This window comes from Triticum aestivum, chromosome 6B, assembly GCF_018294505.1.
Source record: "Triticum aestivum cultivar Chinese Spring chromosome 6B, IWGSC CS RefSeq v2.1, whole genome shotgun sequence".
In the NCBI taxonomy this organism is placed as follows: domain Eukaryota; kingdom Viridiplantae; phylum Streptophyta; class Magnoliopsida; order Poales; family Poaceae; genus Triticum; species Triticum aestivum.
Window position 1 is genome coordinate 612,268,065 of NC_057810.1, and position 24,750 is coordinate 612,292,814.

The 24,750-nt window shown below is 42.7% G+C and overlaps 1 long non-coding RNA gene across 1 annotated transcript; it reads left to right on the forward strand.

Annotated features, from left to right (window-relative positions):
• The first annotated feature begins 19,687 nt into the window (after positions 1–19,687).
• Positions 19,688–21,802, forward strand: LOC123134554 (uncharacterized). Its single transcript, XR_006465669.1, has 3 exons — positions 19,688–20,735; positions 21,291–21,506; positions 21,647–21,802. It is a non-coding gene; the product is annotated as an uncharacterized lncRNA (long non-coding RNA).
• The last annotated feature ends 2,948 nt before the right edge of the window (positions 21,803–24,750 follow it).

Genomic DNA, 24,750 nt, shown 5'->3' on the forward strand with positions numbered 1-24,750 from the left:
TATGGGCCCATTTGCTAGCTCTCTCACCGCCTGGCTTATCAGAACTCCCGACCGCACCCGCCACCACTAGCTCAGGCGCGAGCACAGCCGCAGTAGCCAATGCCGAGACTGCAGCCAGGACCTGTCCAGACAACGCAGGCGTCTGCGCGACACCCGCCTCTAAGGACAATGTCTGCTCAGCAACCTCGGACACAGTAGTAGTGACAAGCGGTGGGGGCTGACGGTAGCGGTTCCTTCCACCGCGGCCAATATGATTACCTCTGTAACCACCTCTCTGCCGGTGGTCCGGGCCAGATGCCCCCTCAACAAAACCTCCCAGAGGGTCGTAAAACGGATGCTCCGTCGAACCATCGCTCTTCCAAGCATAGCCACGACCACCACCAGATGACGACGAGCCACGATGCTGACCATCGCCATAAGAATCATATCCGTCGTCTCCCCATTGACCCCCGGGCGGATCACGACCAGCCTGACAATTAGCTCTTCCCCGGGACACCGGGAAACGATGGTAGCATGCGCCATCACCCACCACGGCGTGCCGGCGGCCCTGTCCTTTCCGTGGCGGGAGCATCCCTCGCCAGCTCCGAACTCTCCGGACCAGCTCGGTTCTATTGCGGTTGCGCCATGACATGAGGCGGAAGGGCACCCTTGGGTTTCGGCGCGGGTGCCGTCACCAGATTAGACCCCCCCTCGGCCCGGAACGGCGGCAGCGGCGTGCGCGGTGGAGCTGCACCCACGCGCGGCGGTGGCTTGTGGGTGGGCGAAGGCGCCCGAGGCACCGCGGTAGTGATATGTCTCCTTCGTATCTATAATTTTTTATTGTTCCATGCCAATATTATTAAACTTTCATATACTTTTGGCAACTTTTTATACTATTTTTGGGACTAACATATTGATCAGTGCCCAGTGCCAGTTCCTGTTTGTTGCACGTTTTATGTTTCGCAGAAACCCCATATAAAATGGAGTCCAAATGGGATAAAAACGGACGAAGATCATTTTTGGAATAATTATGATTTTTGGGAAGAAAAACCAATGCGAGATGGTGCCTGAGGGTGCCATGAGGCAGGGGGTGCTCCCCAGCGGGGCAGGCGCGCCCCTGACCCTCGTGGGCAACCCGTAAGGCGGTTGACGCTCTTCTTTTGCCGCAAGAAAGCTAATTTTTGGAGAAAAATCAGGGTGAAGGTTTCAATCCAATCGGAGTTATAGATGTCCGGATATATAAGAAACGGTGAAAGCGCAGAATTCGGGAGCGCAGAAAAAGAGAGAGACAGAGAAACAGATCCAATCTCGGAGGGGATCTCGCCCCTCCCATGCCATGGGAGCCAAGGACCAGAGGGTAAACCCTTCTCCCATCTAGGAAGAAGGTCAAGGAAGAAGAGTAATAAGGGGGGCTCTCTCCCCCTTGCTTCCGATGGCCCCGGAACATCGCCGGGGGCCATCATCATCACCGACATCTACACCAACAACTTCATTGCCTTCATCACCAACTCTTCCCTCCTCTATGCAGCAGTGTAACCCCTCTTTTACCTGCTGTAATCTCTACTTAAACATGATGCTCAACGCTATATATTATTTCCCAATGATGTATGACTATCTTATGATGTTTGAGTAGATCCGTTTTGTCCTATGGGTTAATTGATGACCGTGATTGGTTTGAGTTGCATGTTTTATTATTGGTGATGTCCTATTGTTCCCTCCGTGTCGCGCAAGGTTGAGGGATTCCCGCTGTAGGGTGTTGCAATATGTTCATGATTCGCTTATAGTGGGTTGTTTGAGTGACAGAAGCATAAACCCGAGTAAGGGGGTTGTGGCGTATGGGATGAAGGGGACTTGATGCTTTAATGCTATGGTTGGGTTTTACCTTAATGATCTTTAGTAGTTCCGGATGCTTGCTAGAGTTCCAATCATAAGTGCATATGATCCAAGTAGAGAAAGTATGTTAGCTTCCTCTCCCTCAAATTAAATTACAATAGTGATTACCGGTCTAGTTATCGATTGCCTAGGGACAAATAACTTTCTCATGACAAAAATCTCTCTACTAAAACTAACTTAGTTGTGTCTTCATCTAAACAGCCCCTAGTTTATAGTTACGTGCTCTTTATATTCTTGCAAACCTATCAAACAACACCTACAAAGTACTTCTAGTTTCATACTTGTTCTAGGTAAAGTGAACATCAAGCGTGCGTAGAGTTGTGTCGGTGGTCGATAGAACTTGAGGGAATATTTGTTCTACCTTTAGCCCCTCGTTGGGTTCGATACTCTTACTTATCGAAAGAGGCTACAATTAATCCCCTACACTTGTGGGTTATCAAGACCTTTTTTTGGCGCCGTTGTCGAGGAGTCATAACGTGGGGTGAATATTATCATGTGTGCTTGTTTGCTTTAACACTAAGTAATTTTTATTTGTTGTTCTAAGTTGTTCTCTATCTTTAGTTATGGATATGGAACACGAAATACCAAAAAAATTAGGTGTACTTTCTACTCATGGAGATGGGGAACCTCCTAAAACCCTCGATGCTCATTATGTGAAAGATATTATGTACTACTTTGATAATCCTGAGAAAACCCCATTCAATTCTGTTATGGGAGACACGTTGGATCAACAAGAATACTTTAGGGATTATCGCTTGACACAAAAAGGGAAACTATTATGGGATCAAATTTATATGTTGCGTTGGTATGCTCGGGAACTATGCTTGAGATATGATTATACTTGTTGCTCTAGGATGAAGGTTGCACACCTTTCCTTTTCATGCAAATTTAATGATAATGAAACCTTGGCTTCTTATGCTCATGGTATATATGATTACTATGATGTGGAACAAATAGAAGAATTTGTTGCTTTTATGGGTACTGATGAAATTGAATCTTTGTTTAAAACGTGTGAAAATCCTTATGATGCTGTTTACAGACCTGAAAATTTTGCTATACTTAAATATTAATATGAGAATTAAGAATATAATGCCGATATTGATGCATTTATTGAGGAAGTCTCCGCTGTCCAAGAAGAGATTAATATTTTGCAGGATGATGACCCGCAAGTGTACGGGATAGTTGTAGCCTCTTTCAATAAGTAAGAGTGTCGAACCCAATGAGGAGCTAAAGGTAGAACAAATTCTCTCTCAAGTCCTATCGGCCACTGATACGACTCTACGCACGCTTGATGTTCGCTTTACCTAGAACAAGTATGAAACTAGAAGTACTTTGTAGGTGTGATAGGATAGGTTTGCAAGATAATAAAGAACACGTAAATATAAACTAGGGGCTGTTTAGTAAAGAAGCAATAAAGTAAATATAGCGAGTGTGGAAAAGTGGTGGTAGGAGTTGTGGAATTGTCCCTAAGCAATTGACTATGTTACTAGACCGATAATCACTATTGCAATTCTATTTGTGGGAGAGGCATAAGCTAACATACTTTCTCTACTTGGATCATATGCACTTATGATTGGAACTCTAGCAAGCATCCGCAACTACTAAAGATTCATTAAGGTAAAACCCAACCATAGCATTAAAGTATCAAGTCCCCTTTATCCCATACGCAAACAACCTACTTACTCGGGTCTGTGCTTCTGTCACTCACGCCACCCACCATAAGCAAATCATGAACATATTGCAAACCCTACAGCGGGGATCCCTCAAGCTTGCGCGACATGGAGGGCACCATAGGACAGCACCAATAATGAAACATGCAACTCAAACCAATCATAGCAATTTATCAATCACCGATAGGACAACGAAAATCTACTCAGACATCATAGGATGGCAACACATCATTGGATAATAATATGAAGCATAAAGCACCATGTTCAAGTAGAGGGTACAACGGGTTGCGGGAGAGTGGACCGCTGTAGATAGAAGGGGGAAGGTGATGGATATGTTGGTGAAGATGGCGGAGGTGTTGGTGAAGATCGCGGTGATGATGATGGCCCCCGGCGGCGTTCCGGCGCCACCGGAAGCAAGGAGGAGAGAGCCCCCCTTGTTCTTCTTCTTCCTTGACCTTCTCCCTAGATGGGAGAAGGGTTTACCCTCTGGTCCTTGGCTCCCATGGCTTGGGAGGGGCGAGAGCCCCTCCGAGATTGGATCTATCTCTCTGTTTCTGCGTTCTCAGATTCTACCCCTTCACCGTTTTTTATATTCCCGGAGATCCGTAACTCCGATTGGGGTGAATCTTTCGCCCAGATTTTTCTCATAAAATTAGCTTTCTTGTGGCAAAATAAGGGCATCAACCGCCTTACGAGTGGCCCACTAGAGTGTCGGGCGCGCCCAGGGGGTGTGGGCGCGTCCCCTGTCTCGTGGCCACCTCGGACACTGTTTCGCGTTGATTCTTCCTCCGGAAAATCCCAAATATTCCAAAATAATTCTCCATCCATTTTTATCCCGTTTGGACTCCGTTTGGACTCCGTTTGATATATGTTTTTCTGCGAAACATAAAACATGCAACAAACAGGAACTGGCACTGGGCACTGGATCAATATGTTAGTCCCAAAAATAGTATAAAAAGTTGCCAAAAGTATGTGAAAGTTGAAGAATATTGGCATGGAACAATCAAAAATTATAGATACGACGGAGACGTATCACAGGAGTCTATGGAAGAAGAAATTGATGAAACTGTGAGCTCATTGGATGAAAAAGATGATGAGGAGAGCGAAGAACAAAAGGAGGAAGAGCGGATTAGCTACCCGTGCCCACCTTCTAATGAGAGTAACTCTTCAACCTATACTTTGTTTAATTTCCCTTCGTGCTTACCGAAGGATGATTGCTATGATGATTGTTATGATCCCATTGATTCTCTTGAAATACCCCTTTTTGATGATGCTTGCTATGCTTGTGGCCAAGATGCAATTTGAATTATGCTTATGGAGATGAACTTGCTATAGTTCCTTATGTTAAACATGAAATTGTTGCTATTGCACCCATGCATGATAGTCCTATTATCTTTTTGAATTCTCCCAACTACACTATATCGAAGAAGTTTGTGCTTATTAAGGATTATATTGATGGGTTGCCTTTTACTACTACACATGATGATTTTGATAGATATAATATGCATGTTCTTGCTGCTCCTACTTGCAATTATTATGAGAAAGGTACTACATCTCCACCTCTCTATGTTTCCAATATGATAAAATTGCAAGAAACTGCTTATGCTATGCATTGGCCTTTACTTGGTGTGCATGAATTGTTCTTTTATGACATGCCGATGCATAGGAAGAGAGTTAACTTCGTTGTTGCATGATATATGTTACTTTGTGCTCACTACTAAATCACAAGTCATTGTTAATTAAAATTGGCTTTGATATACCTTGGGATCTGGGTGGATTCATTACTTGAGCACTATACGCCTAACTTAATGGTTTTAAAGAAAGCGCTGCCAGGGAGACAACCCAAAAGTTTTAGAGAGTCATTTATTTCTATTGAGTGCTTTCATAAAGTTTAAAAACAAAAAAATAAAGGGGGGAACCCAAAACTTTTCAAAAAGGAAAGTGAAAGTGAGAAAGACAAGCATTGTTGAAGTGGGGGAGCTCCTTGAACTTTGTTCATGCTCATGGAAACTTTGTGAATCTTAATTATAGAAACTTTTCATAAAAAATATGTATCCCCTTGTACAATTCCATTGTATTATAAAAATAATGTGCCAAGGTTTGTCTTTAGGATGTTTACAATGCTTGTTGGTTTGTGCGGTGCAGGACAGAAAATTTGGCTGTAGTGCGCGATTTTACATTTTTTACTGGAACGTCAAACGGTTCTGAAACTTTTTACACTGTATTTCTATACAATTTTTTTTATTTTTCCTAATTTTGGTAGAAGTTTGGGATAACAGAAGTATGGTGAATGTTCAGATTGCTACAGACTGTTCTGTTTTTGACAGATTCCGTTTTTGATGCATAGTTTACTTGTTTTGATGAAACTATCAATTTTTATCAGTGGATTAAGCCATCGAAAAGCTATATTACAGTAGACACAATGAAAAAAAATATGAATTGGTTTGTAATAGTACTTAGAGTAGTGATTTGCTTTATTATACTAACGGATCTTACCGAGTTTTCTATTGAAGTTTTGTGTGGATGAAGTGTTTGGTCGAGGAGGTCTTGATATGAGGAAAAGGAGGAGAGGCAAGAGATCAAGCTTGGGGATGCCCAAGGCACCCCAAGTAAATATTCAAGGAGACTCAAGCTTCTAAGCTTGGGGATGCCCCGGAAGGCATCCCCTCTTTCTTCAACAAGTATCGGTATGTTCTCGGATTCGTTTCGTTCATGCGATATGTGCAAGTCTTGGAGCGTCTTTTGCACTTAGTTTTCACTTTTATTTTATGCACCATGCTGGTATGAGATAGTCCTTGGTTGATTTATAGAATGCTCATTGCACTTCACTTAAATCTTTTGAGTATGGCTTTACAAAATGCTTCATGTGCTTCACTTATATCATTTGAAGTTTGGACTGCCTGTTTCTAATCGCATAGAAAACCGCCATTTGTAGAATGCACTTTTGCTTCACTTATATTTGTTAGAGTGTGGCATATCTTTTGTAGAAAGAATTAAACTCACTTGCTTCACTTATATCTATTTAGAGAGATGACAGGAATTGGTCATTCACATGGTTAGTCATAAAATCCTACATGAAACTTGTAGATCACTAAATATGATATGTTTGACTCCTTGCAATAGTTTTGCGATATAGAGATGATAATATGTGGGAGGTTCTAGTAAATGGTTGTGTTTAGTAAGAATATTGGTGTTAAGGTTTGTGATTCCCGAAGCATGCGCGTACTCCTGACTATGTAACCAAATTGGCACGCATTGTATTTTGATTGTTTATCTTTGCGTGAAGGTCGGGGGCGCGCGATGGTTAACTCCTACCAACCTCCCCCCTAGGAGCATGCGTAGTAGTACTTTTCTTCGAGGGCTAATAAACTTTTTCAATAAGTATATGAGTTCTTTATGACTAATGTGAGTCCATGGATTATACGCACTCTCACCCTTCCATCATTGCTAGCCTCTTCGGTACCTTGCATTGCCCTTTCTCACCTCGAGAGTTGGTGCAAACTTCGCTGGTGCATCCAAACCCCGTGATACGATACGCTCTATCACACATAAGCCTCCTTATATCTTCCTCAAAACAGCCACCATACCTACCTATTATGGCATTTCCATAGCCATTCCGAGATATATTGCCATGCAACCCCCATCATCATCATATGCATGACCTGAGCATTCATTGTCATATTGTTTTGCATGATCGTAAGACAGCTAGCATGATGTTTTCATGGCTTGTCCGTTTTTTGATATCTTTGCTATGCTAGATCATTGCACATCCCGATACACCGCTGGAGGCATTCATATAGAGTCTTATTTTTGTTCTAGATATCGAGTTGTAATATTGAGTTGTAAGTAAATAAAAGTGTGATGATCATCATTATTAGAGCATTGCTCCAGTGAGGAAAGGATGATGGAGACTATGATTCCCCCACAAGTCGGGATGGGACTCCAGACCTTATGAAAAATAAAAGAGGCCAAAGAAGCCCAAATAAAAAAAGGCCAAAGAAGCCCACCAAAAAATAAAAAATAAATAATAAAAAAAGGAAAAAGAGAAAATAAAAAAATGAGAGAAAAAGAGAGAAGGGGCAATGTTACTATCCTTTTACCACACTTGTGCTTCATCATAGCACCATGTTCTTCATATAGAGAGTCTCTTGAGTTATCACTTTCATATACAAGTGGGAATTTTCATTATAGAACTTGGCTTATATATTCCGATGATGACTTCCTCAAATGCCCGAGGTATTCATGAGCAAGCAAGTTGGATGCACACCCACTTAGTTTCAGTTTGAGCTTTCATACACTTATAGCTCTAGTGCATCTATTGCATGGCAATCCCTACTCCTCACATTGACATCAATTGATGGGCATCTCCATAGCCCGTTGATTAGCCGCGTCGATGTGAGACTTTCTCCCTTTTTGTCTTCTCCACACAACCTCCATCATCATATTCTATTCCACCTATAGTGCTATATCCATGGCCTGCGCTCATGTATTGCGTGAGGGTTGAAAAAGCTGAAGCGCGTTAAAAAGTATGAACCAATTGCTTGGCTGACACTGGGATGAGCATGAGGGGTAGCTTGTGTTAAAAAAAGGAGCATAAAAGACTATATGATTTTGTAGGGATAACATTCTGTAAGCATTGGTATTTTGAAAGGCCCGAGTATTAAATTCCTTTATGTCAAATGATAGACTATTGCTTTGAATCACTCGTGTCTTAATATTCATGCCATGATTAGATTACATAATCAATATTGTGCTAGGCAGCATTCCACATCAAAAATTACCTTTTTTATCATTTACCTACTCGAGGACGAGCAGGAATTAAGCTTGGGGATGCTGATGCGTCTCCGTCGTATCTATAATTTTTTATTGTTCCATGCCAATATTATTCAACTTTCATATACTTTTGGCAAATTTTTATACTATTTTTGGGGCAAACATATTGATCCAGTGCCCAGTGCCAGTTCCTGTTTGTTGCATGTTTTATGTTTCGCAGAAACCCCATATCAAACAGAGTCCAAACGGGATAAAAATGGACGGAGATCATTTTTGGAATATTTATGATTTTTGGGAAGAAAAACCAATGCGAGACGGTGCCCGAGGGTGCCTCGAGGCAGGGGGGCGCGCCCCAGGGGGGCAGGCGCGCCCCTGACCCTCGGGGGCACCCCGTAAGGCGGTTGACGCTCTTCTTTTGCCGCAAGAAAGCTAATTTCCGGAGAAAAATCAGGGTGAAGATTTCAATCCAATCGGAGTTATGGAGTTACGGATCTCCGGATATATAAGAAACGGTGAAAGGGCAGAATCCGGGAGCGCAGAAACAGAGAGAGACAGAGAGACAGATCCAATCTCGGAGGGGATGTCGCCCCTCCCACGCCATGGGAGCCAAGGACCAGAAGGGAAACCCTTCTCCCATCTAGGGAGAAGGTCAAGGAAGAAGAAGAAGAAGGGGGGCTCTCTCCCCCTTGCTTTCGATGGCGCCAGAACACCGCCGGGGGCCATCATCATCAACGCGATCTACACCAACAACTTCACCGCCTTCATCACCAACTCTTCCCTCCTCTATGCAGCGGTGTAACCTCTCTTTTACCCGTTGTAATCTCTACTTAAACATGGTGCTCAACGCTATATATTATTTTCCAATGATGTATGGCTATCTTATGATGTTTGAGTAGATCCGTTTTGTCCTATGGGTTAATTGATGATCGTGATTGGTTTGAGTTGCATGTTTTATTATTGGTGTTGTCCTATTGTGCCCTCCGTGTCGCGCAAGCTTGAGGGATTCCTGTTGTAGGGTGTTGCAATATGTTCATGATTCGCTTATAGTGGGTTGCTTGAGTGACAGAAGCATAAACCCGAGTAAGTGGGTTGTGGCGTATGGGATAAAGGGGACTTGATGCTTTAATGCTATGGTTGGGTTTTACCTTAATGATCTTTAGTAGTTACGGATGCTTGCTAGAGTTTCAATCATAAGTGCATATGATCCAAGTAGAGAAAGTATGTTAGCTTATGCCTCTCCCTCAAATAAAATTGCAATAGTGATTACCGGTCTAGTTATCGATTGCCTAGGGACAAATAACTTTCTCGTGACAAAAGGCTCTCTACTAAAACTAACTTAGTTGTGTCTTCATCTAAACAGCCCCTAGTTTATATTTACGTGCTCTTTATATTCTTGCAAACCTATCCAACAACACCTAGAAAGTACTTCTAGTTTCATACTTGTTCTAGGTAAAGTGAACGTCAAGCGTGCGTAGAGTTGTATCGGTGGTCGATAGAACTTGAGGGAATATTTGTTCTACCTTTAGCTCCTCGTTGGGTTCGACACTCTTACTTATCGAAAGAGGCTATAACTGATCCTCTACACTTGTGGGTTATCAGGTAGCAGGCACAGGGACCGGGGGCCTATGCCCTTGCTAACCACCAGCACCGCGCCCCGCCATGCCGAGGGGCGGGATGCGTGCGGCACGTCCCGGCATGCATGCTGGAAACCCCAGTGTGGCGACGCGCTGCCGAACCCTAGCCGGCGGCGACGAAGGGGAACGAGGATGAAGCGATACAACTCTGCATGCGTCTACGTCCTCGCGAGATGTGTCAACTAGTTATGCCTGGGCCTCATGCCCCGCTAGTCCCAGCCCACTCCTGATCGTTACACCGCGGGCCAAATTCGTCGCTTCCATCGACGGCCCAACCGAGCCCAACAAGTCATTCAAGCGTTGCGCCCGGGCCTCCCTGATCCCGATCTCCGGAATCACCACCATGGACGCCGCGTTCGCCGGCGGAGGCGGCCGAGCCAACGTCCGGCGACCAAATTTTCTCCTCACAACCTTGGCCCAAGACTCTGGACGGATTAAATCGAATAGAGTTAAGTTTGAAAGACATACCTTGGGGAAGGGGCCCTTCCATGGCCGGATCGCCGTTGCCGCCGTCCTCCGATGAATGACACGTCAGACCATCTCATTCTTCTCTCCCGCATGTAGTCCAATCCTAGCCGGATCATCGAGTGGTAGCACCTTGTCAATAGTTGTCGCCACCTCCTCCTCATCGTAACCTGAATGGAAGAATTCACAGATCAAGTCGGAAGGCGTCGGCGACGGCGGAGACTCCGGCGAATCCTCGTCCATCTCCCCATCCGCATCGCCTGCCGCATCAGCAGCAGCAAGCGCCCAGAAGCGTCCCCCCACTCGGGGCCGCGTGCGTTAGCCTCTCACGCTCTCGTGGATGGCAACTGAAGGGGCGACTAAGGGGGCGACGGCGCCAGAGACGGAGATCGAGCACGGGCGACGGTCGCCCGCGCCGTCGCCCCCTTAGTCGCCCCTTCAGTTGCCATCCACGAGAGCGTGAGAGGCTAACACACCTAAATAATTAATTAAACCCTCCTTCATCACCACGACTCCTTCCCAACCTCCATGCTCCACCTCCATCACCCCATCTTCGCCCCCACTCCGCCCCCGTCAGCCTGTTGTGCCATCAGGTCGTGCGCCAGCTCGTGTAGGCCGCCCCACCGGTTTGCCTCTTTGTCCCATTCTCGTGCGCCACTCCCCATCGGTCGTGATCTACATCTCAACGATGTGCGCCACTCAGGTTGTGGCTGCTCGACGGCGGCAATATTTCATTTTGAAATTCTGAACCTGATTATATGTGTGTGCTTGTTCTATGTATATCTGAATTCTGAAACCTGTAAGTGTATGGTTTGAGCCTCGATACTACCCGAACGGAAACCTGCTTGATACAGTCTTCTCATCGGATGCATCCCCGGTCTGGAGAGGCATTGAGTTTGGTCTGGAACTCCTTAAAAAGGCCTCATCTGGCGTATTGGAGACAGCAAGAATATACACATCATTAGGGACCAATGGATCCAAAGGAAGGAGGGACTGAGAGCAGCCTCTTTTGTGAGAATATCGAGGCTCATATGGGTTAGATAGATGGAGAAACAAAGGAATGGAAAGTTGAGCTAGTAAAACAAATTTTCCATAATTTTGACGCTGAGGATATCTGCAAGATGAGAATACCGAAGGGAGAGGTTCAGGACTGCGTGGCATGGCACCATGAGAAATCAGGGATATTTACAGTTAGGAGCGCTTACAAACTTGCAGACTCTTTGAAGAGGAACAACAGTGCATCGGCCTCTAGTTCTATAAGCGAGCCGGATGACCGTAAAGTTTGGGATGCTATCTGGAAAGCGAGGATACGAAACAAAATTAAAAGCTTTGGTTGGAGAGCAGCCTCCAACTCGCTTGCCACCAAACATAATGCTTGTAAAAGAACCATTCCTACGGATGATGTATGTGAGATATGTGGCATGAGCAGGGAGGATGAATTTCATGCTATCATTGCATGTACCAGGAGTTTGGCATTGAGGCATGCTATGAGAGAATTCTGGGCTCTCCCAAAAGAAACGGAGTTTAGAGATACGGGCCCGGATTGGCTGCAGATGCTGTTAATTGCAAATCCCGAGGAAGTCAGGAGGAAAATCATGTTGGTACTATGGCAGTCATGGAATCTGAGGAACAATGTCATACATGGCGATGGAAAAGAGACAGTATCGGGTGCGGTGCAGACACTACTGAGGCTACATGCGGATCTGATAGTAGCTGACGACGATCCACTTGAGGAGAGGAATAAAAACAAGCTATCAACTTTCCCAACCATCGGTCGTGTTTCTCTGAAGCCGGATGCAAACCACTGGGTGGCTCCTTCATCAGATGCAGTAAAGTTGAACATTGACGCTGCTTTTTTGCATGATTCTGGTGAGGCTTGGGGAGGAGCAGTAGCCAGAGACCACCTGGGCCGGGTGCTCATGTCCATCGGCAAACGCCTAGACTGCTGCCACTCAGCAGAAGAAGCAGAGGGTGCAGCTGTCGAGCTGGGGATAACCACCTTTGCGGGCCTGTTCAGAGGACGTATCATCCTAGAAACAAATTGTGCGAACATTGGTGGACTGCTCCAGTCGACGGAAGGGGAGTGCAGATCAGCCTGCCGTGCAGTCCTGTCCAATGCCAAAAGGCAGCTTTCCGCTTTCTCCAGTTGGGAAGTGAGCATCGTCAACCGTACCAAAAATTCTCTGGCTCATGAATCAGCAGCTATAGCTAGAAGGAACGGGGATTTCAGTCTGATTGAAGAGGTCTCGGATGATGCAATACCTGTAATGACGAAGGAAACTGTAACCACCATGGCGTAGTTTTTCCCATGGTTCTAAAAAATAGGACACCGCTAACGTCCATACGTGTGGTGGGAGTCAAACCTGCCCACACGCCTTATAGCACACAGACTACGCTATGTTATAGGTGGAAATCTTAAATGCAAAATCCGATTGAAGATCGATTTTCACCATTAAATCTCTCGCGACGAGATCTTCGAAACCAGATCTCATATCAATATATTTCGATGGATTTTTTTTGGGTTAAAAGTTGCCATGTCTATTGCACATGAATTGCCATGATGTTTACACTGAAGTTGTCATGATATGTTTCATCTATTTTCTTCTACACTTAAAGGTAAATTTCAACATATTATAAAACAAGGAATTAAGAAACTAGACTTGCCATGCGCCATAAATTAAAATTGTCATGATACATGCAGTTAAAATTGCCGTGGTTCATACAAAAAAATATTTTCATGATCGAAGTACTGAAATTGCCATCATCGAAAAACTAAAATTGCCATGATCTACAAACTAAAATTGCCACATGGAAACTTTAGTTTAAGCACTATGGCAACTGCAGTATAAACATCATGGCAACTTTTGGGCAAAAAAAAATTTCGTCGAATATATCAACATAGGGTCTAGTTTTGAAGATCTCATCGAGACGGATTTAATTGTGAAAACAGATTTTTAATTCGTTTTTTAATTAGAAGATAAAACATTTTTAAGTCGAAAACCAAAAAAAAAATCTGCTGATGTCATCTATTTATACGTGGCAAAATGAGTGGTGATGGAGGCGTGTGGGCGATGTGCAAACGCCCACACGTGTGGGCGTTAGTTTTTCCGAAAAAAATGGTTTGGGCCTCAATTCAAGGTTAGTAATTATTTGTTCCCAGATAGTAACATTAGTAAGGTATATACAGTAGATAATTCCTCTACCCTTGGTGTTATTTTACATGTGTTATACTCATTTGCTTTGTATCAGCCACAGAATATACCACATAGGAAAAACGCTCTGAGCTTTTGTGAAATTATGGTTTCATGATCTTTATTTGCCTTTATTCTGGTTTTCATGCACCCTGTAAAAATATGGTCCGTGAAATATCGCATCCGAAAATAATCAACTACTCGGCGTGATTTAATTATGCCTTTAGTTACCCTAATTAATTATGCCCCGTACAAATTTGACCCGTCAAAATAGCCAACTACTGCACGTGTTTTGAATGTCTTCTTGCTGCCCTGATTAATATATGATCTTTGGCGCCCCATGCAAACCTCCCAGCGCATGCATTCACAGAGGATCTTTGCCGTGGATTGCATATGTGGTTGCTGCTCGATTTTTGGGTGGTATGCAACGTGGAATATTGATCAGGTATATACAAACAATGGAAAACGCTTGGGTTGTTCCCCTAATTAAGGATCACGTGACTTATGTACATGAATACCGGCGGAGGGAGCAACTAATCTGTTTTACTGACCAAATCATCGTCACCTCATTGCTCCAACCTTCATCTGACCCCGAGCAGTCGCTCTGTGGGCGTGTCGTCACTGTACCATCGTTATACGCATGGAGACATCAGGATCTCAGCCCAAGAAATCCATACACGTTCCGAACTTTGATTCTCCTCATAATAACGAAACATCCAAACAGTTTACTGCGGTGCGTGTTCTATCCAGATAAATGCTGATTGAATTGAGGGATAATTCACCCAAATTTGAATTGAATGCTCAAGATCTTTGGTGATTGTTGTTTTCGTGGATGTTCCAACAGCCTTGCGCGGCTACAAAGATGAGCGAGCAATCGGACGTGTAATGCAAAATGTCTGACATGCAGTCAGGGACCAAATCCATCACGGTCGATCAAGAGAATTCAGAGGTTAGTGTACCGACCAAATTAGTTCAACTCAAATTCTCTTTGTTGCTGCTTCGATGCTAGAGATGCCATTAAATACTGTTACATTTCACGGTGAATCAAGATAGGAATCCATTTTTTACCTAATCCTTGGACACCAATATCATGTGAGCTGGGTGTTGCAATGAGTAAGACAGTTTTGCGGCTAGAAAGAGTTTTTTTTACTGTTATCTCAATGCTGCTGTGATAACTGATTAAATTAATGATCAACAGTTGTTGGTTGCTATAGATGGTTCACATAGACTGCGAAATGGTTTTCAAACCTAATAATATTTACAGCAATCAATGTGTGGTTATATTTGTAGAATTTATAATTGGAGAAAGTACAATGTTTTATTATGTTATCTCTTAAAGGAATATATGTATTTTCTAATCTTCAATTCCAGAAGTGTTACTTTGGTTCCCCCATTTCACAAAATCAGTGATATTCATGTCACAAGCGTGGGGGGTCAGAGCGTTAATGGGCAAAACATTTCGAAGCAATGCACATGGAAATTTCGTGTTATACGTGCATTCTCGAGCAATGCACGTCAAAATGCCACTAGACTTTGTAATCATTTGTTAAGGATTTGAAAATTGTTTGTTGCAGAATTCAGAATCATATACTGGTTTGGAGAATAAAGAGGGCAGTGGTCAAGGATGGTATGCTCGTCTGTCCGGTTTGAAGAAAGCGGAATACCTAAAATGCTATGAATAGCACCCCGGGCGAAAGAAGATGCAACTAAGTCATCTACACCATCCAGCGGATTGGTTGAGCATGAGTCTGCTCCGTTTACTGATGTAACAAACACGTTCGCAAAAGGTACATGTTTGTGCACCCATCTCTCCATGGTTGCGATTATTCTCTCTGTGTGACAAAACCTCAAAACTGACATCCTTGTCTAATTTGCTGGATGCAAATGATGGAGTTGTCGAAAGGATTCCTCTTACAAATGGCACAAATAGGAATGGAAAAGGTTAGTTCCCTTGATTTAGATATTAATATATGTACATATGTTTAGTTTCGTTAAATTAGAGTGAAAACAGGGTAGCCTGTTGCCTAAGGTTAATGTGATATTTTTCTTTTAAAAGTTTGTAATCCTAATGTCATGTACCACCATATTTTATTTCCTAACTATGTCCTGAAGTTATATTGCCAGTTTCTGTCATGTTTGGTTCATAAATATATATTGCCAGTCCGTGGCTTGAAGCTTGTTGCCAGATTCTGTCATTTATAGTGCGTAAAATCTATTTGTATTTCCAGTGTCAAAATTGACTTGTACACAATTTGAAATTTTTAGACATTGTGCATACATGTGTTTGCTTTCGCTAAATTTAGTATAGATAGTGTTCTAACAGATAAAGTTGGTCAATAGTTGGATCATCTATCCTTGACTTGAAGTTCAAATGATTGACATTCTTGAGAATGCACAATTGACACGCTACAACCTAACTTCGATTGCTTACATAATCAACTTTCAGTTCAAGGAAGCTTTAGGTCTTACCTTAGAAATTTCTTTTGCCTCTTCCATCCATCCCACACGAACAAGTTTCCAGTTATTGATTGTACATACAAAAAGTTTCCAATAATCTCTTCTGCAATAGTCCAACTTAATCAAAGGAGTCACTATAAGTAGCTGGGAAATACCAAGGAACCTGCAGGCACGGCCGCACGGGCATCCTCCTCCCTCCAAAAAAGCATGTGGAGTTGCTTCTTTGTGTTGCCGCTGCAATAATCAATCCTCCTCCCTCGACACTTATGCCGCCGCTCTCCTCCCCGCGATCCAGTTTTCTCTCTCTTTCATAACTCTATGATATATGTGTTGCACGGGCACGCTTACTAGTAGCATAAAAAGAAAAGGTTGGCTTCTATTTGCATGCATGCACAGTTAGTGCTATATGTGTAATCTCACACACGTATATTTATCTTTTATATTCTTTTGCAGGGGTATTTATTTTTTATATACATGCATACAATACATATATGCACATAACATTTTGAAGGGGGAGAAGAGGGTATTTAAACCCATTTATTTATTTCTAGTAATCATCACACTAGATAACTTAATATTAGAATTGTTCTGATAAAATCTTAAAAAATTCAATCGGACGGTCGGTCACAGGCGTTGATGGACAGCGATGGCTGGAAAGTTGCACAATCTTAATGTCTCTAATCTCTATTCCTAATGTCTCAGTTGGTAGGTCGCGTTCCGGATTTTATTTTCGTCCCACCATTTTCGTCCTACCATTTTCGTTCGGTTTTTTTTCGCTGGTTTTTTTCGCCCTCTTCCCACCCCACCCATCCACGCAGCCACCCAAAAAAAACCCACACCCAGAAAAAAAAGGGCTCCATCGATCCCATCTATCATTGCCGCCGCCGCCGTCGTCCGAGAGGGAGACACCGCCCCCGCCGCCGAACTCCGAGAGGGAGACGCCGCCACCGCCGCCGCCGTCCGAGAGGGAGACGCCGCCCCCGCCGCCGAACTCCGGGAAACGCCGCCGCCAAGTCTCCAGGGCAGGGCGGTTTCAATCCCTGCCGCCGAACTTCGGGAGACGCCGTCGCTGCGGCACGGGGTAGATTTCGCGTCTCCACGTGGTCGCACGCACGCCTGCACCTCCACTTCCCCCCCCCCTCGATCTCGATCAGATCTTTCTCTCCACAAAAATCGCCACCACCGGCCTCCTTCGCTCAACTCGGCCATGGTGAAGCTACACCTCCCCCAATTCCTCCCGTCGTCATCGTCATCCTCCGTGTGACCCCTCCGGATTCCACGATTTGGGGGATTCCCTATGAGGAGCCGGCGCGTCGTCCTCATCGCAGGCGGTGGCGGGTGTTGGCATGTGTGCGTACGGAGGAGCTCCACCTCACCCACTTCAGCTTCCTCCCGTCGTCATCATCGTCCTCCGCGCGACCACGCCAGCTTCCATGGTTTGGGGGAGCCTTCCCTATGAGGATCCAGCGTGTCGTCCTCGTCGCACCCTAATTAGGTTCCTGGTGTGTCCGCACCGCCGCACCCTAATTTGATTTCGACTGGAGTCTAGGACGTCAGCGCCACCAGGTACGTACACCTGGTTGTTCATCTTTCTTCCTCCGAACGAGCAGCGACCTATGCGTTTCTGATTCTAGATTTGTCCAACGATTTACCTGATTGTTTCTTCTCTCTACTCTCTATAGTTTACCAATCAGGTCGTTAGCACTGCCGTCCAGGTGATAATGAACGCCGTTCACCACAACAAGAGGTGAGAGGCAGATTTCAGATAAGGTATGCCCTAGCAGGTTTTATGAACCAGAGGCGAGAGGCAGATTCTTGATGATGATTTTTAACTGGGTCTTATATTATCATAGCTTTGTGCTAATTTCCAAAAATAATTGTCCTTTTCAATTTTAGTACTGTCATGCCATCTCGAAAGTATGCATTGAGAAGAAATTGTTGGATGAGATAGATAGTTACTATCATTACTAATTTACTAATTTGCATCTCGGATGATTTTATCATTTGATATGCTTAATGATTTTAGATGCCCTTATTTTTTGGCCTCTAAATTTATGTCTACATAGATTGATTATTATTTAGACCTTTATACTAAAGGCCCTGGATTTTTGTTTCGCCCTGGGCCCCTAAAATCCGAGGACCGAACCTGCCGGCAGCACTTGATTCTATTTTAGCTGCAACCAAGTATCTACTTTAAAGTTATATAGATCAGATTTTGTCGATAAAGCTGATTTTCCTGATCCTATAATCCTTGTTTTTTCAAGCCAAACATGTCATTTTCTTTAATTTTGCATGACTGTATTTTTTATTTGTCATTTTCTAAAGTTTTATGAACACTTCTGTTTTTCGGTGGAGCACTAATAGAGAGAAAACTGTTTTCTTATTTAGCAAGATCAATAATGAATGGTTCAAGTCATGTGTTACAAGTTACAATGAGCAGGTGGTACTCAAGTCCGTTGATGATAAGGATATTATTCGAACATTTACTGCAATGAGGTCTCGGAAAGGGCATTTGCCTCGTGATTGTCTTTAGTGCGCTGTCGGTATTCGGTATGTTCCATTTGACCATCTATATTCTTGCAAGCTTTTGATTTGTAATATATTCAAATAATTTGTATTTAAAAATTATGGGTTAGTAGATCCGTTTTAATTTGCATTTCTATTCTTGCAGGTATTCAGTATTTGCATTCTTTTGTCCATGCTTTAATTCCTAGATCCCGTTTGTTTCGGCAGCATTGTTACTTTGTTGTTTCTTCTGCTACAAGGCCCATGGTTATAGTAAACCTTCTTATTTTAAGCATCCTATCAAACCTACTTAAACAAACGTGTGCCTTTTTGCCCACATCCTCATGCTATTCATCTGCATGTTGCCTTGCACATATATATTTGGTCAAAAAGCATACGGTTTCACCACAACAGGTAACACACAGGCCATGTGTCCTCTGCTTATGGATCTGTACTTGTGTTTCGTATATGCTAACCATACTTTCTGTTGCTCTCGCCAAACTCTCGTGTTAACTGTTGAGTGATGGGATCAGTTCATGACCTAACTAAAACCTCTGATCCAACACCTCATCACACTTTTGGTCAGACATGCATATTAGGCCAACGGCACATTTTAGTGAATGAAAACTATGAGATGAGAATAAATAGGCGCTCTGTTTGGTTCAGATATTTTCATACATAATTTGATGTACTTCTCATGGATATCTTCTTACACGTGAGCTTATTTTGAAGATGATAATAAGTTTCTGCCTTAGAGTAAATGCATAGTATATGACCATCAATCTCCAGTTCGAGGAAGATTTTGGAGCAGCAACATACAAGCAGAGCTAAGATTGGTCCAGCCACTTCATTTATTTTCTGAAAAGGAATTGATGAATGAGAGTATATTTTGAGAGATCCATCTATATGGTACGTTCAATGCTGATTTGATAATTTTGCGCATGTCTCGTGCAGGCATGCCAGCGCCTTCGTCGACCTCCACTCGCCAATCTGTAACGCCTATGCCCGTGGTGGCGGGTCACACTCTGATGTAGCCGTGCACGCCGCCGCTACCAGACGACACCCCCATCGAGTAATACACCCCAGTCGAGATTTTCTATATCATCTCTGCCAAGGCGCAGTCATTGGAAGAGATTCAGGTAAGATTATCCTTGTTTTCTACATCAAATTTTGCATGTTCATCTATCTAATCTTTGATACTACATTTCTTAGCTAATGTCCTCCTTGCTTGTACCATGTTCATATGATTAACAAAGGCTTGGCCATCTTAATATAGTAGCCCGTGAGGTGGATATATATACTACTCCCTCCATTCCTAAATATAAGTCTTTTTACAGATTCCAATATGGACTACTGAATGAATCTACACTCTAAAGAATGTCTATATGCATCTGTATGTAGTCCATATTGAAATTTCTAAATGGACTTATATTTAGAAACAGAGGGAGTACTTCAGTTTGCATGAGAGAATAATCACTTATATGTGTGCCTTGATATTATAGTAGGATTGCTTGGATTATTTCTGTAGTACTTTGTCCAAAAATGTTGTTCTAATCCCTATCTCATTTGAACCTGGGTGAACAGTAAAATAATTAAAAAATCTGATTTTTTTAGTGTGAAACATTGACAAATGTTTTCATAGCGAATAGAAATTTTTCACCAGATGACATTCGTGGAAAATATGTCCAAAAAATAGTTGCAAATTTATCACCAGATAACATTGTGGAAAATAGTTGCGTCCGTACAGTGTGTTCTTCGTCGAATTTGTGTTTGATTTTTTCACTATATATTACTTCTTGCTTGCGCGAGGGTGGTGTAGATTTGTTATTTTTTGCCCCGAAAAGAAGGTAGCCGGATTAGTAGTCTAATTGAGTAGATGCTGGTGAGGAAGGGTTACTTGATTTTTATTGAGTACATTATGCTCTGCTTTGTGACGAGGTTTGAAATTTGATGGTTCTGATGTGTAATAGAGGGGGCAAAAGTGTTATCCATTTCATTGTTTCTGTGCATGTTTACGTTGACCATCGGTGGCGGGAGGCGGCATTGCTGGCGGCCGAAGGGGTGCTTGTGGAAGCAGGTGGAATAGTCGGCAACTGTGGGGATTCGTTATTCTCCAAGGTTGGCGGGCTCGACGCGAGGCTCGATGGGGCTGCGGGATTGTCAAGCAGGTAAACTTCGTCAACTCGTCCAGTTTGATGCTTTTCAACTGCTGGATAATGGTTTCGTGCCATGCGTCGTCTCCATGTATTTACTAAAACATTTACTATGCTCTTCTATTTGGAGAAAGAAGCATGGTGTAGCCTACCAAGCTTTGGAGAGCCATATAATGCCCATCTTGGAATTAGCTGTTCGACTGAGATGTGCTGGACAAAAATATTACCAGTTCCTTTGAGTATGCTTGACTTGTATAATGTGATTTTCATTTTTTTAGAGTGAATTACATAATATATAGATATGCATTATTTTGGCTTTAGTAACTGATTTTCTCATGTTTAGAAACATGCGAGGTTGGGGGGGGGGTCTTCTAGCATTCCAATCTGCACTACTTTTGCTTTGTTTCATCGACAGACATCATGCAATTGAAATAGTTTGATTCAGGACACCAAGCATTTGGGAAAGTGGCATGGTGCTGGTCCTTGAAATTGATGTTCTTAGTGATTTATGATGGAGTTTTATCTGAATTTAACATCGCTGTCCTCAACATCAATTTTGTTGACTCATAGGCGGGTGATTGCTCAACGATGACAGGAGACGATCTTCGGTATTACAACTGGTTTATACCAATGGGTTATTTGCATCTCAAGTTAAATTAGTCACTGTTGATCAACAATGAGATGTGGCCATTGTTTGATGGATCATTGATGATACGGATGTGCAATGAAACAATGATATACCCACTGTATTGGACCCAAACACCTTCCTGAAAATTGTTCTGAAGGGTGAGACACTGAACCACCACACAATTTCAGAACTATATCTTTATATTATATCTCTTAATTTCCGCTTATTTGAATTTTATAATCCTTACTTTTCAATACATATCTAAATAGACTTGATGTTTTTGACTAATGGATTGCAGGGTTAGCACAAGGAAACTATTGTTATGACTTGCGAGGTCTGCTGGAGGTGACCGGATCCGGATGACTTGAGCAAAGCTGTGAAAATTCACGTATACCGTTTACCAAACTCAATTTGTTTGGTCTAGATGCATGACTTTTAGAATAAATTTAGATTGTATGTTTACTCATTGTCGTGATCTTTGTACATCTGTAACTACACCCTACAACCTGAGCCACTTGACGATCTGCAATTAGATGTTACAAAATATAGATGCAATATGTTAATTCTAAGGTGGCATCAAATTCCTAATAATTCATACCTAAAATAAAATTGTGATTTACGCACTATCTTACTATCATATCCGCGTCGAGCACAACCGAACGCCTCTATTTCCGGTGAGGCCAACTATCCAGAATCCTCCCACCATCTTAAATCCATTGATGTTTTTCTGTTAAAGGCTTTGCTCTATGTAGATACTGAAATTAGCAACGCCAAACTTTTATTTTGGAAATATCACTTTTTTGTGAGAACTGGAAATATCACTTTAGAGTACTTTGGTCTGTAAGTGTGTTATGCTGCTGTATTTTAAAGACGCGGTTTGTATTGGAAAAGATTACATTAAAGATGGTGTCGATCCTGACGATGGGCTGCCTTGCAAGGCAAGGGATGGGGGTACAAGGCATGGGTCTGCGACGCCACACCTTGCTGTTGCCTGCCGGTGGCCAGCGAGCTGTGGCGGTGCTTCTCTGTTGCATGGCGAGGGACTGGGGTGCAAGGCATGCATCTGTAGTGCCACTCCTGGGGCATGCCTCTCCCGCGACATTGCCGGCATACACAACATACCTTACTACACGGAGATTTCCTCTCTGAACTAAATATTATGTCAGAACTGAATATTACGTCCGAAGACTGAAACATCCAGAAAGCTTATTGAGACTATTCATTGATGGTGTTTCTCTACTACACGAGGAAGGTAATTGTCGTTTATGTGCTTCTTTTCCTATTTCAATGCACCATTGTGTTATTTTAGTTGAAAAATTAAAGTTTCTACATATTTTCATGGTTTATGAAAAGTAGCTGAGATCCGTTGTTTTATTCCTACATATTGAGGAAATTCTGGTGAAGCTAAAGTTGGTGTTGTTTCTCTTTTTTCTGCGATTTAGTACTGTTGACATAGTTGCTAAAATTTATCATTTCAAAAGATCAGTGTAGTTGGAGGGGCCTCGGTCCTTTTGAGCTAAGAGAAGTTGATGGGGCCTGTCCAAGCTATGAATAGTAGATGGTAAAGTGTTGAAATATTTTGTGTTTCCATGGTTTCTAAATGGTAGGAGGTATGTGTAGTAACCTGTACGGTTTCAAGTGCCTAATTTCATGTGTAAAAGTTTGCTAGGGAATTCTGGTTGTAGAATCTTGGAATAAGGAAACAAATCCTACATGTGTCATATTTAAATAATGAGTGAAGTGCACTACAGGTCCTCGAACTATTTCAGGGGTGTCATGTAGGTCCTCAAACTATGAAAATCGTAATCCAGGTCCTCGAAGTGCAGTAAGTGTGTCATTCAGGTCTAAGATCTCCTTGACCCCCTCTAACTGGCCAGCTGACGCCGTTAACCATGAACACTGAACAGTAAACCATGAACAGTAATAATAGCTTCCAGTTCCAACATCATTTCTATTCATGGTTTACTGTTCAGTGCTCACGATTAACGGCGCCAGATGGCCCGTTAGAGGAGGAGATTTTGGACCTGAATGATTCACTTACAACACTTCAAGGACCTGGATGACGATTTTCATAGTTCGAGCTTCGAGGACCTACGTGACACCCCTGAAATAGTTCGAGGACATACATTGCACTTCACTCTTAAATAATGGATAATAACAGACATGCTATCATGGGATGATTAATCTTAAGCATAAAAGGGCCTTAAAGAATGATATAGGTTTTCTGTATGTGTAGAATAGGATTTTTTTCCTTGGAGAACCTACTAGCTGGAGTGGTCAATGTCGATATCCTTGTGAAAGTTCGCATGATCTTAGCATGAACCAACTCACAATGCTATCTCGAGCAGTGCTTTATTCACTTAAGTATCTTTTTTAGGAAAAATACTAGGTTAAAAGCCTATTGCAAAAAAATTAGACGCGAAGTTTACAAGGGTTGCATGTATGCAATTTACACGGGCCTATCTAATGTTAAAGTTTCATGCCTCTAATTATTTGTATTTATGTATTCTAGCTATGGATACCAGTAGCCTTAGTTCTTTTAAAGTACTGCATCTATAAACTTTACTATTTAGATATTGTATATGAAAATATCAAGTAATTATAGATGCCATTTATGATCACAAACAATCTTGTTGTATGATTGGTTTTCATGGCCTTCAAAGAAGAGATATCCTAGAAGTTGAGTGCAGTTGGAGGGGCCTCAGTCCTTTTGAGCCAAGAAAAGTTGATGGGGCCTGTCCAAGCTATGAATAGTATATGGGTAAGTGTTGGAATATTTTGTGTTTCCATGGTTTCTAAATGGTAGGAGGTATGTGTAGTAACCCGTACGGTTTCAAGTGCCTAATTTCATGTGTAAAAGTTTGCCAGGGAATTCTGGTTGTAGAATCTTGGAATAAGGAAACAAAATCCTACATGTGTCATATTGAAATAATGAGTGAAGTGCACTGTAGGTCCTTGAACTATTTCAGGGGTGTGATGTAGGTCCTCAATCTATGAAAATCGTCATCCAGGTTCTCGAAGTGCAGTAAGTGTGTTATTCAGGTCCAAAATCTCCCAGACCCCCTCTAACTGGCCAGCTGATGCCGTTAACCGTGAACACTAAAAAGTAAACCGTGAATAGTAATAATAGTGTTCTAGTTCCAATATCATTTCTATTCATGGTTTATTGTTCAGTGCTCACGGTTAACGGTGCCAGATGGCCCGTTAGAGGGGGAGATTTTGGACCTGAATGACACATTTACAACACTTCGAGGACCTAGATGACGATTTTCGTAGTTCGAGGACCTACGTGACAGCCTTGAAATAGTTGGAGGACCTACGTGACACCCCGGAAATAGTTCGAGGACCTACAGTGCACTTCACTCTTAAATAATGGATAATAACAGACATGCTTTCATGAGA